This window comes from Lissotriton helveticus, chromosome 4_1 (assembly GCF_964261635.1).
Source record: "Lissotriton helveticus chromosome 4_1, aLisHel1.1, whole genome shotgun sequence".
In the NCBI taxonomy this organism is placed as follows: domain Eukaryota; kingdom Metazoa; phylum Chordata; class Amphibia; order Caudata; family Salamandridae; genus Lissotriton; species Lissotriton helveticus.
The window spans coordinates 359,609,048-359,624,801 of NC_136063.1; positions in this window are offsets into that span (position 1 = coordinate 359,609,048).

Sequence of the window (15,754 nt, forward strand, 5' to 3'; positions counted from 1 at the left end):
GTGGCACAATGGTGTGTGCAGATTTATTGTGACCATTTGAGAAAAACCACTTTTAGAAGTTTGCATTTCTGTGTGCTATGTGTCTGCCTACCTGATGTGAATTGCATGTCTGGCTTGTGAGTGACAGGGGCTGGGAGGTGTGTGTGGCTCCAGGAGGGGCAGGGTGAGTCAGCACTAGGCTGAATGGGACATCTGTGCTGGGAGTGGTGGGAGAAATAATCCCCTGACTCTGAATAGGACTGTGCCCAGCCTGGACAATGCTGGTTCCGCCCCCTTTGGTGTATCTGATCACCTAGCACCCACCTGACAAAGTGGAAGAGGAGCTTGGAAAACAAAGTGCTCCAATTCCCCCTGAACCAGTTGCATCTGGTTCCCCCATGCCCTGCACTACTGACAAAGGAATGCTTGGTATAAGTATGGGGGCTGTGACCCGATGAAGTGGTTCTCTTCCATGTGTGCTGTTCCTGAATCCTGCTGGGGGCCCAGGAGGAATTACCATGAGTGCTTGCCTCCCTGGGCCCTTCATTGCCCCCTTGATCTCCAGGACCTTGATTGACTTTTGACTGCATCTAGTGCCCCGTTAGTGCTTTCGTTTTGTTGCCCTAGGAAGGAGGACAGCGTGGGCTTCGCAGTGCTGAGCTGCAGCCCCCTTTCAGAGGGAATCTACATCATAGAGATTCCCTCATGATGCCGTAGTGAGGCGGGAGCCGACCCTGCTGTGGGAATGATTTGTGGTGCCCACCCGCGTTTTGAGGTATTTGGTGGGTGCTCACCCCGCTTTTGAGTAATTTCAAGTTGGAGAGTGGGTGCTCACCCCACTCTCAAGCTATTTTGGACAGTGGGTGCCCACCCCGCATCACGGCCAACGTAGCAGACGCCGCCGAGAGAACTTGCCGGGCCGCTGCTGAGCGCGACACATAAGACAGGCACCGTTGCCTGGTTGTGGGCGGGGCCGGTAACAGGAAGTTGCTGCCATGCAGAGCGGGGCTCTCATGACCGGTCGGAACCCCGCATCTGCCGAGAAGACGTGAGCCCCTTTGCAAAGGCCAAACGGGGCAGGGAAGAAGGCTGCCAATGGAGGCGGGACCTCCTGTGTTGTGGAGGAGAGCCCCGCGGGCAGCCTAAGACGTCCAGAGCCTCGCAGGCTCCATGCCCAAGTCCCGGTCCCAGGAGAAGGAACGGGTAAAGAGCGGAATTGCCAGTGAGTCTGGTGAGTGAAGGGCTTAGCCTGGTGCCTATTTCACAAGCGGACCCGCCAGAGAGCGGGACACTCCGACGATGGGGGCAGATTAGTTTTGTCAGAACCCCAGAGCGGGGCCCAAGCATGCAAGGGCCTTGTTGTGTATTACCAGCTCCACCACACAAGCACGGGCAGCTGCCACGTGGCTGCAGTTGTTTGGAGGGCCCCAGTGGGGGGCCCAAGTGCACAGTGGGGCAAGTTATGTTGAGAGTCCCAGAGTGGGGCTCCCCAGAGGCACATTGTCGGTGCCTGGAGCCCTTGAATGCTCCAGAGGGCCCTGAGGGACCTGTGCCCATGTGGTCACCTTTGTGCTATAAAGTCCCTGGGTGGGACAAGAGAGTGCACAGTGGTGCCAGGCCTTATTGGATTCCCAGCTGTACAACACTTAGTGACAGCTGCATCATTTAGGTCTGCGCAATTGCGCACTTTTGAGACTTTGCTGCATAGGCAGCCGCCCTGACATTTGGGACATAGGGCATTTGAGCACTCTGAAGAGGCCAGTTGGCCAGGGGGATTGTTAGGTTTGTAGGGCTCCAGGCACTAATGTGATTTATGTGGTGCACAGGAATGTGATTCATGTACTGTGATTTACGCACCCTGTTTTATGCCTCTAACTGTAGTTTATGTATGAGGTTATTCGTATACTGTGATTTATGCTAGTGAGATTATTCGCTACTGTGAGGTATGCCTCTAATGTGAGTTATGCTTATGAGGTTATGGTCTAAAATGTTTAGGCTTATGAGGTTGGCGCAGAATACATTTCACGCCTAATGTGATACTGTGCATAATATGGTTTGTGTTACAGGATGATGCTGGGTACAGTGTTTGTCAGTAATTACTGGTTGTGTTCTATGTTTATGATATGTTCTACATTTAATATGTTCACTTTTTGATGGTTCTGACAGTGGTCCAGTTGGCCCTGTCAGGTGTATATAATCTCCTGTAAATATTGCCTAGTGCCAGGTGGCATGGTGTATATTGTGTGATTACTATTCTATAGTGTTTTATGATAATACAAAGGCTATTTTTGATATAACCTTATGTGGAGTTCGTTTTGTGTGCCTAGTATGTTGTTGCTGTGTGCGTGTTGCGCAAGATATTTACACATTGCCTCCGGGATGAGCCTGACTGTTGGTGCCAAGCTACCAAGGCTGTGAGCAGGGGTTATCTTTGGTGTGTAACTCCCTTGCCCTGACTAGAGTGGTGGTCTCTGCCTGGCTTTGGCGCAAGCCTTAGCCTACCAGGGATCCAATTTCTAACAAGGCCACAGTGTGGTCCCATTGAGCAAGTCCTCACACCAGCTACGTCCCGCGTTCTGCCTCTAGTCTGCCCCGCCCACCACCTTCCAACACCGCTCCCTCTTCCCAGGAACTATGTTTAGAGGCCACAGTGAGCAGTTCCACACACCAGTTCCCCTCACTGCTGTGGTCTCGCCTGTTTTCAGACATTGTTTTTGTTCCTTGCCATTCTGAATATTGTTAGCATTATCACCCCACCTGCGTACCCTTAACCTCCTCTGGCGTCTTGTATCCCTTCTTTTTTGTTGTTTCTGTTGACAGTAAAACACCCTCACTGTTCACTGTTACTGGTTTACCATTTTAGCCCCTCATAGTCCTTAGTCCATACTATCTGTGCTGTTTTAAGTATGGTGTTCCACTGTTGATTAAATCTTGTTTATTACGTTATTGTATCTATTTTGCTTCTTTGCTTCTTTGCTTGTACTTCTTGTCATTTTTGCCTTCCCTCCCGGCTATAGCCTGCCCTGTCCACCACCTCCCAGTGCCTCTCCCTCCTCACAGGACCTACTCATGGAGGCCGCAATGCAACCGCACCTCGGTAATGCCAAAGGCAAACCCATCTTTGCTGGTTTATGCCTCAACCATGCCCAGGGAAAAGAACCCTTGCTTGACTGCCACCTGAAGCTACTCCCCTGAGGAACTCCGAGCCCTGGACCCAGGATACCGCAACAACTGCTGCCATATCACTCACCAATCCATGGTAGGACCTTTCACGTGCCGGCACTGCCTCGTCTCCTGCAACACTGGAGCACCAGCATGCACGGCGACCAAAACTACACCTACCACAACCACACCATCTCTACTGCCTCCTGCTCAACGCATGATCCCTCTGCAAGCACGCCACCGAGATCTCTAACACCATCATCACCATCACACCAATGTCATCTTTCTCAACGAGACCTGGCTAAACCGGGCATCCACATCAGACATCGTCTCAGCTACGCCCGATGGCTACAACCTAGCACATTGAGACCAGATCAAAACTCAAGGAAGTAAAAACACCATCATCCACAAGGAAACCAACAACTGCACCACCACCACAGATGACCTGATCATGGAACACCTCAACCTCTAACTCCAAACTGATGGCAAAACCACCATCAGACACCTTTCCCAAATTCATCACACTGCTCTCCATCAACTCCAAACACATCATCTTCCTCAGCTACCTTAATTTTCACCTCGACGACCCTAAAGGTACTAGCACTGTAAACCTCCTCGAAAACATTAACAACATCGGCCTCACCCAACATGCCACCAAACCCACTCATATTGCACACGCTCGAACCATCTTCCTGATCAAAGTCAAGTACAGCCATGTCACCAAGCTCACCTGGACAGACCACGTCATCATTCACTTCACTATCTCAGATTCCCCCAGAACCACCTCCAAGCAGCCCACCACTTCACACTGCAGCTGGAACAAAGTCTCAGAGAGCCAATGGAACAATGGTCTCAACACCTCCTGCCCACATACCGCAACCGACCTAGAACATGCTTTAAAGTCGCCCTGTCAAACCCACCAAGCTCAAAATGTCCTTCTAACAAGCCAGCTGGTATACCATGGAACTAAGAACCATGAAACACAGGGCAAACAACTCAAAAGGAGCTGGCACACTATCTAGGAGCCTACAGACCTAGCCACATTCAAGACATCCCTCATCCATTACCACCAAATTCGGAAAGAGACAAAATGGAGCACCCTTGCAAACCACATAGAAGCGAGTTCCAACATTGTCAGAGGGTTCTCCAACCCCAAAAAACACAAAGGCAGTGAGGGAGAATAATTATAGCCACACTTTCTCTTATATCACTCTAAGTTAATTTACTCTACAGTCTGGCTTGTGCCCTCCTTTGTAAGTCCACTGCCTCGGAACTTAAATTAAGAATATACACTATAATTTCTCAAAGAGGCACGAAATAGATGGCATACAATATGCACAACAAACAACACAAAATGATGTAAAAGACTTGACTTCTTGGAAAAAATCTTCTTTTATTCTTTGTCCACACAGCCAACGTGTTTCGCCCCAGCGGGCTTCATCAGGGCTGTTAAAAACAATAGATCATTTGTAAAAATATACACAAAAAACTTTAAAAAACCTTCCACCAAAGTGCAAGAAATAAAGTATTCACTTCTCCCAAAGCCCTCACAGTAAAAAAGCACAAGCAGAATACAACAGGTGATGGTAATGAGAAAACACCTTTCATAGTCACATAAAATTAGTGCAACGACGAGCAAAGATAGAGAGAATGTGGACCCAGGAAACACAAGTTTAAGGCATAATGCATCTCTTCCTACCCAACAATAAGGCTAGCATACAAAACGTTTTTTTCCACATGACAAAACTTTATTATACGCCTTATGGTACTTCGAAACCTAACGATGCCACACTGTTTGGCATAAAAAGAGAATGAATATTCCCGATAGCTCGCTTATTCTCTGGGTCCTGAAATTACAAACTCACTGCTCCGCTCATGTCTGTCTTTGCTCATCGTTGCACTAATTATCTGTGCCTATGAAAGGTGTTTTCTCATTACCATCACCTGTTGTATTCTGCTTGTGCTTTTTTACTGTGATGGCTTTGGGAGAAGTGAATACTTTATTTCTTGCACTTTGGTGCAAGGTTTTTTAAAGTTTTTTGTGTATATTTATTACAAATGATGTATTGTTTTTAACAGCCCTGATGAAGCCCGCTGGGGCGAAACGCGTGGCTGTGTGGGCAAAGAATAAAAGCATCTCCCAATTCTGTGTCTGTGTCTGTGGCAGTACATGTATTTTATAATAGAATGATGCTGGTTAAATAAATACTTATTGAAAACGTCCCCAATGTTTATCTCTCTGAGATGAAGTGGGCACGAGTGACTGAGCGAAAAATACTGTATTGTTTCCACGATTCCTGAGGGTCAGGGTTGTTTGTTTGATAGATGACAGAAACTATTCACTCCTTGGTAAGGTTGGGTGGATTATAGTGGCTCTGCGAGCTAGCCGGTCTACAGACTAACACATCTTTTGATGGTGTCTGGAATCAGTTTGGACACCAATCCCTTAGTTTATGTTGTAAAAATGCACAGATCCTTTATAGATTTGTAGGAGCTACAGGGCAGTTTCTTATTTGTTCCAGGAGGGCCTTCTTCAGGTCAAGTTGGTCCCAGCTTCAGCCAGCGGGAGGGGTGGAGCTCTTTGGACATAAATACCTTCTTCCGGACGGGAGGAGTGCTTCGCGTTCCAGCCTTCTCAAGCATTTCCTACCCGTCCGGATTCTTTCCCCTTCACTTCTGGGTCACGGCGGCTGCAGCCGCTTCTGCAGATGCCTTCAGCGATCTCTTATCGTGGCATCACGGTCCCTTGCAGGGGGCACTCCACCACCTTGTCCTCCGCAACTGCTTCTCACTGTTCGGGGGACCTTATCATTCCCTAATGATCATCAAAAACTGAGCACCGTATACATTGTGGTAACGCGCTTTGCGCTTTTGTGATTGTCAAACGTCTGTATGTAAGTATAGCCCACATTTCACTCCTCTGGCAGTTCTTGTGGTGATTTTGAGCATCTGCATTTCCCTGAAGGGGCAATTTTTGATTGATATTATACATGGTGACATGACTTGCGTACTCCTGATATAAGGGGGCACACTTTGTCTGATACTTTCCATAGGAGAGAAGCAGCGCTTTGAGCTATCTTTAATTCCTGAACGTAAGGAGTCCTCTTAAAATAATTACTAATCTGGAAGTTCCTCCAGAGCTGCCTACCTTACGAACTCCCGCATATTCAATGATATGAGGTAGATTAGCCCGCATCGTTTTTGCACTTTTTGACTTCCTTGTCAAGTCTGACTCTTATGGGGGGCGCTAGGTGGCGCCAAACCAAGATGGCCGCACTGTAGTGAGGCTCTCGCCAGATCGAGCCTTTGACCGATCCTGCTGACCATCCTGACCGGGGATACCTGTTCTATCTCCCCACCGTGGTGACCGCAGCGCTTTCCCGCACTCAGCGGTGCCAGCAGCATCGAAATCGCCCGTCTGGAAGCGGAGATATCAGCGGCTTTGCTCGGAGACGGCTCGGGCTGTCTGCCAGTGACCCGCCGCTCCGGGACCGGCTGGCCAGGAAACTCCGGGGATTTGCGGCCTAATCGGAGCTGCTGACACATGAACTGCGGAGCACACGTTCAGCCGTCGCTTCCTCTGCGCCTGTTTCTTGCTGGAAGGGGACCTCCCTACATTGAAGGTGAGCCCTTCCTCTTACTGCCGCGTCCTGGGAGTGATTGCGGACGGCCGTTAACGGCGGAAAAAGGCGCGAACACGGCCATTAGCGGCGGAGCGGATTTCAACGAGCAGTGACAAGACGCACTATCTGGCGCCGCCTCCCACACTACTTTAGGGACTGCAGAGGCGCTGATACAGCTGGGACAATACTGAACTCTTGCAGGGAGCAGCCATATATCCTGCGCTGTAGCGCATTGAGGCTACACTAGTCCCACTTGCTATTTATGACCTTCCCGCCGCCCTCACATTACTGTGGTCTATCTGCTGGCTCCCTTAGGGCGGTGGGCTAGTTCATGCTGCTTGTGTGACCCTGCATGCACCTCCTACGGCGCTCTCTGCACCCGCCTGCTCCCCTGAGACGACCTTCCCGCCTTTCAACACACGAGGTGCACTGCCGGGGGGTTGTCAACACACCGGCCCAGAGAGCACATCGTTCCCAGCGCACATTGACAGGGCGCGGAGGCCGCCTCACCGCTCCTTCGCATGCCTACGTGACTTTGCCCACCGGCTACGCTGAACATTGGCACAGGGCCGGCGATATCTGCCCAAAACCACTTGATCTGCTACAGGACACAACCTGCGATGTGATCTGGCCCCCTTTACAATTACTGCTTTCCTGGTTGCTCTTCTGGTTACTCTCCTGTTGTGGTCCGCACAGAGAGACCCTGGCTGATGTGTCGAGGGGCGGATCAAGCTAAAGTCAATTGCTTCTCCTGCTTCACCTGTGGCTGGGGTGACATTGCTCACTAGCCCTGCCTCACTACTTTGGGCTCGTGAGCCGAAGAATTCAAACAGACGTCACCTCTGAACTACACTGCGCCCATAGTGCCACTTCCAAAAGTGTTCTTTCTCGCCCTGCCATTCCGCCTTGTCACATAGACGCTACTTCGCGTCACCACACACTGGCTGCTCCTATCACGCCGGCTTTGCGTGCACCTAGACACGACATGGGCCGCAATGACGCCAAACAGACCAAAATACCGTTTGAATCTAAACGGGCCTCCAGAACCACGCACGAACCCGAAGGTAGCCCTCCTGCCCGTGGACCACCGGGTGACGACTGGAAAGCCTTGCTGATGACCATGCAACAGAGTCTGACAAGCATTGACGCCAAAGTTGACACGATCAATACTCGCATGGATAGTGTGGTTACCAAACTGGAACAGCACGACACCAGACTTAAAGAAACGGAAGATAGAATATCAGATCTGGAAGATGGTGCCACTACGAATGCCAGGCAGGTGACCCAAATGGACAGGCTCTTAAAAATCATCGCGGAGAAAAACGAGGATTTAGAAGCCAGGTCCAGGCGCAACAACATCCGCGTCCTGGGCCTTGCAGAGTCCACCAACACTGGGAAAATGGAGGTGTTCATTGAAAATCTGGTCATCGAACTCTTTGGTAAGGAATCGTTCTCCTCGCACTTAATAGTGGAGCGAGCCCACAGATCCCTGGCCGCACGCCCACCGCCAGGTGCCCAACCTCGCCCCATCATAGCGAGATTTCTCAATTATAGAGACCGGGACGCGGTGCTCCGACGAGCGAGAGAGATTGGCACGGTGAGTTACTGTAACACTACACTCTCATTTTTCCCGGACTTCACCCAGGCGGTACAGGAAGCCAGGAGGAAATTCATAGGTGTAAAGAAAAAGCTCCAGGATCGAGAGATGACATACGCCATGTTGTACCCGGCTAAATTGAAGGTTTCCTACGGGGGCAAACAGCACTTCTTTCAAAATCCTCAGCAGGTGGAGGACTTTCTTAAGCACCACAGGGCGGACGAAACCAGAGGAGGCGCTGAAAACCACCGCTCCAGGTCCACTTCGCCTATGAACCAGCAGGAATAGTCCATATTCACAGTGACCGCTCCGTGGACAAGAAGTGGTGACGGACTAGACGCCTACACCATGGTGAGATGCAAATCAATAATGTTGCTTGACTTGGTATACATATTTGGCAGGCTCGATCGCCCACCTCCGTCCCACGCCGAGAGACCGGGTCTTTGCCTGGTTCCAAGTGGGTGCGAGTAGGGAGGTGGATGGCAAGTTTGGTGCCCCTAGTACGGTACCCCAATGGGCGAGCCCCAAACCCCCCCTTCTTGTGGTAGAATGGAGGGATACGTGACATTTCTAGGGTTTTTAAGTTGGGGAGTGGGAGGGATAGTGGGGATTGGGTGGGTTCAGGATGCCCGGCGAGTTGGGGTTGCCGGAGTGGGTGGGGGAATGTTCCAACATATTACCTGCAGGACAGAAGTGTTTGTTGTCCACGTTAGCAGTTGGGCATACCGAGAGGGTAGTTGGGTTTCGATTCCTATATCTGCGGCCATTTGTTATTTGTGCATGGAAGTTGTGGATGATTGGCGCTCATTTTTTCTGTTAGAAATATGGGGGACGTAACTGAACCACTGCCCGCTTCGCAGTTCCGAGTAACCTCCTGGAATATACGTGGGCTGAATAACCCGAAGAAAAAAAGACAAATACTGGGGTATCTTGACAGACACGGGATATCTGTAGCTATGCTGCAAGAAACTCATCTGATGCCTAGCGGTTCCCCTCCATTCGCTTCTAAATGGGCTGTGAGCAGGGTGTTCTCCTCCTATTCTAATTACGCTAGAGGGGTGGTAATACTGGTGAAACGAGGAACACATTTCACTCCAGCTGGGACTGAGATAGATGCTGAGGGGCGCTACTGTATGCTATGGGGGAAATTACACTCACACACAATACTGTTTGCATGTTACTATGGTCCTAACACGGATGACCCTGATGCTCTTCTCACCCTGTGGGGGAAAATACAGGCTTTGGGGATAGATCACGTGGTGCAGGGGGGAGACTTCAACACGGCCCTCATACCCGCACAGGATAGGTCGCACCCACATGCCTCTCATTATACTAATACTCAGAGATCACTAATAGGAATACTGAAGGAGCACCGCCTGGTGGATGCGTGGCGACATATGCATCCCACCGCCAAACAGGGTACTCATTGCTCTGCGTTCCACTCCACATGGGCCCGCCTTGACTATATATTTGTCTCAGCAGGTCTATCCCCATGGTTAACCAAAGCAAGTCACCTGGCGCGCACATACTCGGACCACTCCCCGGTTCTTCTCTCCCTAACCATTCCCCTTACAACTCCCCCTTTCCTGAACTGGCGCCTAAATCCCGCACACCTGACTGACACTGCCTTCACTGCTGAATTGGAGCAGGAAATCACAGAGTTCTTTGAACGGAATATTAATTCAGTTTCTAGTCTCACTACAGTTTGGGAGGCCTTTAAAGTGACAATGAGGGGGAGCTGTATCGCCAAAGGGGGGGGAGTTCTCAAGGCGCTGCGAACAGACATACACAAGCTTGACTTGGAGCTCCGTCAGCTGGAGCGAGAAATGGCGAATGGTGACTGGGACGGCGCAATACATGCTCAGATCAGGGACAAACTGAACGAATACTCAGAAGCGGCGGATAGGGAAGGCAAATTTCTGGGTAAGCCCTTTAATGCTCGGGTATATGGTGAGGGAGACAGACCTGGCAAGGCGCTGGCCAATGCAGTCAGAACCCCTCGATATCAAAATTATGTCCCAACTTTATTGGACAAACATGGCACACCGCACCACGATACCGTGACACAGCTTCAAGTGTTAACTGACCACTACACCTCGCTTTACACCTCACATAGGAACGACACGCTCAATTTGCAGGAATATCTAGAGGACACTGCTATTGCCTGGCTGGGACCGTCCCAGCAAAAATTCCTTCATCATGAGCTCGAACTTGATGAGATCAAGGATGCCATCATGTCCATGAAGTCAGGGAAAGCACCGGGGTCGGACGGCCTTCCGATAGATTTTTATAAATCCTTTCTACATGTACTAGCACCCATACTGAAACAGGTCTTTTATGCGGCATTGGAAGAAGGCTCACTCCCCCTCACGATGCGGGAAGCATTAATAACGTCGCTGCTGAAACCAGGTAAGCCGCCCGAACATTGCGATTCCTTCAGGCCCCTCTCGCTATTGAATACGGACAGCAAGATCTTAGCTAAAGTTCTCGCTACACGTCTTAACCTCCTTATGGAACGACTCGTCCTTCCAGATCAGGCGGGGTTCGTTCCGAACCGTGCCACGTCCCATAATTTGCGTACCTTACAAGCAGTGCTGCAAGATATTAACCCCAGGTGCGAGGCTGCTGCCGTTTTCCTGGACGCTACAAAGGCGTTCGATTCCCTGGAGTGGGACTACCTTCTTACACTGCTCGAAAGGATGGGAGTCCCCTTTAATTTTCTGGACTGGATTCGGCTGTTATATTATAAACCCCAAGCTACGGTGCTACTCAACGGTGCGCGCTCCGCTCCGTTTGAGATCTATCGGGGTACCCGACAGGGTTGCCCTCTGTCCCCGATACTCTTCGCAATCGCCATCGAACCCCTAGCCGCGAAGCTTAGACAACACCACAAACATCGTGCACTAGTCTACCCGGAACGGCAACTCCTGATCGCACTATACGCTGATGACATGACCCTCTACGTAGACAATCCACGAGATAATCTAAATCCCTTATTGCGCGAGATTACTAAATTTGGGGCTATAGCGGGGATACAGATCAACTGGGCGAAATCTGCTATGTTCCCCTTAACAGACAAGACCTCGGAGTTTCCTCTTGACTACCCCCTGGTGTGGGAATCCGATGAAATACAATATCTAGGAATCAAAATCACCAGGAATAGAGAGGACCTTATCAGAGCTAACTATGGGACGGTCCTGGACAAATTGACAGACAGCGTTACAAGGTGGCTACATCTTCCTCTGTCCATGGCAGGCCGCATATCACTTATTAAGATGGTGGTCCTCCCCAAATTATTGTATCTTTTTACGAATATACCCTATAGCCCGGGGTCTTGCTTTTTTCGGGCCCTCGACTCCCAGCTCTCGCGACTGATCTGGGGAGGAAAACAAGCCAGACTTAGTTTGAAAACCCTGATGTTACCTTACCACCAGGGAGGGTTTGAAGTCCCGGACTTCCGAAAATACTACGATTGTGCCCAGGGCCATTTTGCTGCGTACTGGTTCCATCCCCCTCCATTTATGGCCCACCTGGCGGTTGAGGATGGTTATATGAGACCAGAAAAACCCTCTGGGTATCTCTACACTACGGTCAGTATGACCGACAAAGACCCGTCTACGGTGGACTGTACTGTCAGGGCCTGGAGGCGTATTGCAGGGCATATGGGAGTACTATTCGCCTACTCGCCTCTAATGGCGGTGGCTAATGACCCCAGGGTGAGTATCGCCCGAGAGGAATTGGGACGTAAATTCCTTGCCAAATACGCTATAAACACATGGGGAGATCTTTACCTGCAGGGCGCCTTCCGCACGGCTGTGCAGATTTTTGGGGACAACACCCCCACGATGATGGATACTTTCCTCTATGTCCGCCTCCGACAAAACATAAAATCCGTCACGCCCAATTTTCCGGACGAACCAGAAATCATGACGCCTCTGCACTCCCTGCTCCAGGCCACGGTCCCGAAGCATGTAGTCTCCATGTTGTACAAACACGTCCAGGTGGCTCCATCGCCCCCCTCCTTTAGAGCCCGGCAGGACTGGGACGCTGACCTACCCGAACCCATGTCAGACGAGCAGTGGGAGACGAGCTGCTCTCACACGCATGCCGTAACCGGAAACACACGTCTCCGACTGATCCACTATAAAATCTTGCACCGGCTCTATTTCACGCCGGCTAAGTTGCACCGTCTAGGCCTCAAAGACGACGATAGATGTCTCCGATGTGGCATCCCGGGGGCAGATTTTATACATCTAGCGTGGGGATGCCAAGCAGTCGCCACGTACTGGGTGGAAGTGTTTGACGCTCTTTCGGAAATGCTCGGACTATCCATAGACCCTTGTCCTAAGATAGCACTGCTCGGACTAGCTCACCCTGCTGTTAAGACGAACCGCAAATTTTTTGCACTGAGCCTCCTTCTGGCCAAACGTCAGGTGGCATGCAGATGGGGCAGAGGGCGGGCACCTAAATTTAAGGACTGGTTGAGTTGCATGGCTACCTGGCAAGAACAATTACACAACTATGCTGACCTCTTACCACCTAAATCACGACCCAAAGATCTATGGGGCCCTCTTACTTCGTACCTACTTCACTTACACACTGATGAACATTCTGTGGAGGAGGATAATTGAGGGGTGGACTGCAGCGATAACCGCTCCGTTCACACACATGGGCTATGCTCACTCACACACTTTCAATTGCATTACCCCAACACGCGCCTCCAACATATGCTACCCCCTGCTGGAAATGGCTTGCTTTGGGACCTGCGTAAGTGAACACACACAGCACATACTGTTACGCCCCCCCTGATACATAACATACGGAACGTGGTGTGACGGGATTGCGGGGTGACGAGCGTCCCCCCCTCTCACCTCTTGTATTATTCGGACTTGGTTCGGAACGGATATTCTCATCCAGACAATCATCCACTGCAACACATCCATAGCACGACACAATATCGCACTCTCTGCATGGCAAGCGAGCAAACTACCTTCCCCGTGGTTGAGTCAACATTATTGCAGTAGTAATGACACGGCCGGCATTGCCTGGCATCCGATGCTGGACAGTGACTTCGACCCTGCGCCCCCCGCGCAACTAAGCTCCAACATTCCACTGCTCCAGTATGGAGGAGTCGCTGGGGGAAGGAAATGAACATGCTATGTTGTTAAGTTGTTTTAAATGTAAAAAGTAACCTCATTGCTTTGCTGCTCAAGACTCACAGTGCAATCAAGTAGATTTCCTGCAATTTCCTCTATGACCCATGTTTCATGCTAACGCGGCCGGCCCGGATGGGTTGTAGGCGGCTTGCTGTGTACATCCCATAACTTTATTAGGACTGCTTGTCCATCTTCTTTCGAGACACTGTGAAAGCCGGCCCAGGAATGTGGGTTGTAGGCACTGAGCTGTATTCCATGTGTTTATGACCAATAAAGGTTTTAAAAAAAAAAAAAAGTCTGACTCTTATGAGTCAGTCTGTATTATTTTGGGCTATAATTTCCTTGCGACACACCACTCTTGCTGAGAAGCTTTATTGCTATCACCTCATTACAACACCTTGCCCAGTGCTTTTAGTAATTTTCTCTCTATTCAGTGTATGCAGTGTTGCATGTGAAATCCTGGTTTAATTTGTTGGACAAAAGCGGAAGAGGGGAACTAAACAGGTAGACATTCAGCTTATATGTTTCCTGACTTTACGTGGGATTGTTTAAGTTATCTTAAGAGCTCAGTGTCGATCATTGACAATATTTTATTTCCCAGGATTACCAAGGTCTCCATTGACGTGTCCTTGTGGCCCATGTCGTGCCGAGCCACCCTTTCCAGAGGCTTTGCTGCTACGGTCGTGCCGAGGGACCTTCTTCTGTTTTCTGTTCCCCTTGTTTCCCCTCTTCCCCCTGCTCATCGGCTCAGCTTTGACTTTGTTGGGCAGACTAGTGGTAGTGGGAAGTTGGGACCTGTTCATCTGTCTCCTACCTCTCATTCCTGTGGAAATCTCAGGTGAGCCTTGATAGGTGGTTGTGGTTGGGATGTTGATTTATCCTGTGCACTAGCCAGTAAGTGGAAACATTGTGACACCCAATCCATACTAATTTCTCACTGTAGCGCTGCCTCTTTTTATAAAACATTCTCTTTGCCTTACTATAAAATTACCCGTACCCAGGAGCCCTTGTTTCAATATGACAGAACAATTCCATCACCAGGGAGGCCTTTCTTTGGAAACTTTGCAACTCCAGTATTTAGATGAGTTCCTCCACCTGACAGGTTCCCCACCCACTAAAACAGAAACCTGACAGTCAAGGAGACATGAGAATAAGAGGGACAAATCTAGTATGGCATTTCCAAGACTAAACAGGTTTTACTAAGGCAGTCATTCGGTCAGACAGCTGTCCCTGTCCACTCCCAGGTAGCCAAACTGTGGCAAGGTGTCAGTAGTTAACATCTCCCTGTCCCTCTTTGCTTCAGAGGCAGATCATTGTTTTCTGAATAAGAGTCATTAAATCTCCTAATAATGGACTCATAACAAGCCCCAATCAGATTCAGTTGCTATAATCACTTTGCTATCATATTTGTTAAATGTGTATTATCTCTTTTTAACCTACTTCCTGCTTAAGAGAGTAACTAAAGGGTTTGCATATACAATTGTTAATATAACCCAGGCTTCTCATTATTGGTTCTCTCTCTGTAAAAAATGGGACCTCCTTAATTGTATGTGTGCTATAGTTTATCCATTTGCACACTATATTCTTGGTTGCAGCAAAGGAAAATAGGCCACCTTAACTATCCTTATAGATTTGTCTCTAATTCCTGGATTGTGATTAGCTGTGTAGATTAGTGTGTGCACGTCCTCTATACTGTTATAGATAACATATTTGTCACTAAGTAAAAACATGTCTTAGGAGGCTACTTGATTGTTTGTGTCTATGACTTCAAGCACATGTCAAGACATTAAGCATGTTCTGACCTATGTCCAGTACAGTTTGACATATTCTCCTCTCTATTTATGTCCAGCAATTTCTTCAGGACCTAAGGATCATTTTGTGAAAGAGATTGTCTCCAGTAATTGTAATGCATACTAAATTAATACACACTGAATACATACCTGTTTGAACAAGTTGTCAAGTTTTGAATGTACTGATATATACAAGGTCACAAGGCTTTATTAAGTTTGTTCTTCAATCAATCAATCAGTACGTTTGCAGAGTGCACTACTTACCCGTCGCGGTCTCAAGGCGCTGAGGGGGCGAGGGGGTTTGCTGCCACTGCTCGAATAGCAAGGTGTTGAGAAGTCTTCTGAAGGTTAGCAGGTCCTGGGTTTGCCGTAGGAGGATGGGGAGGGTGTTCCAGGTCTTGTTGGCAAGGTGGGAGAATGATCTGCTGCCGGAGGTCTCTCTTCGGA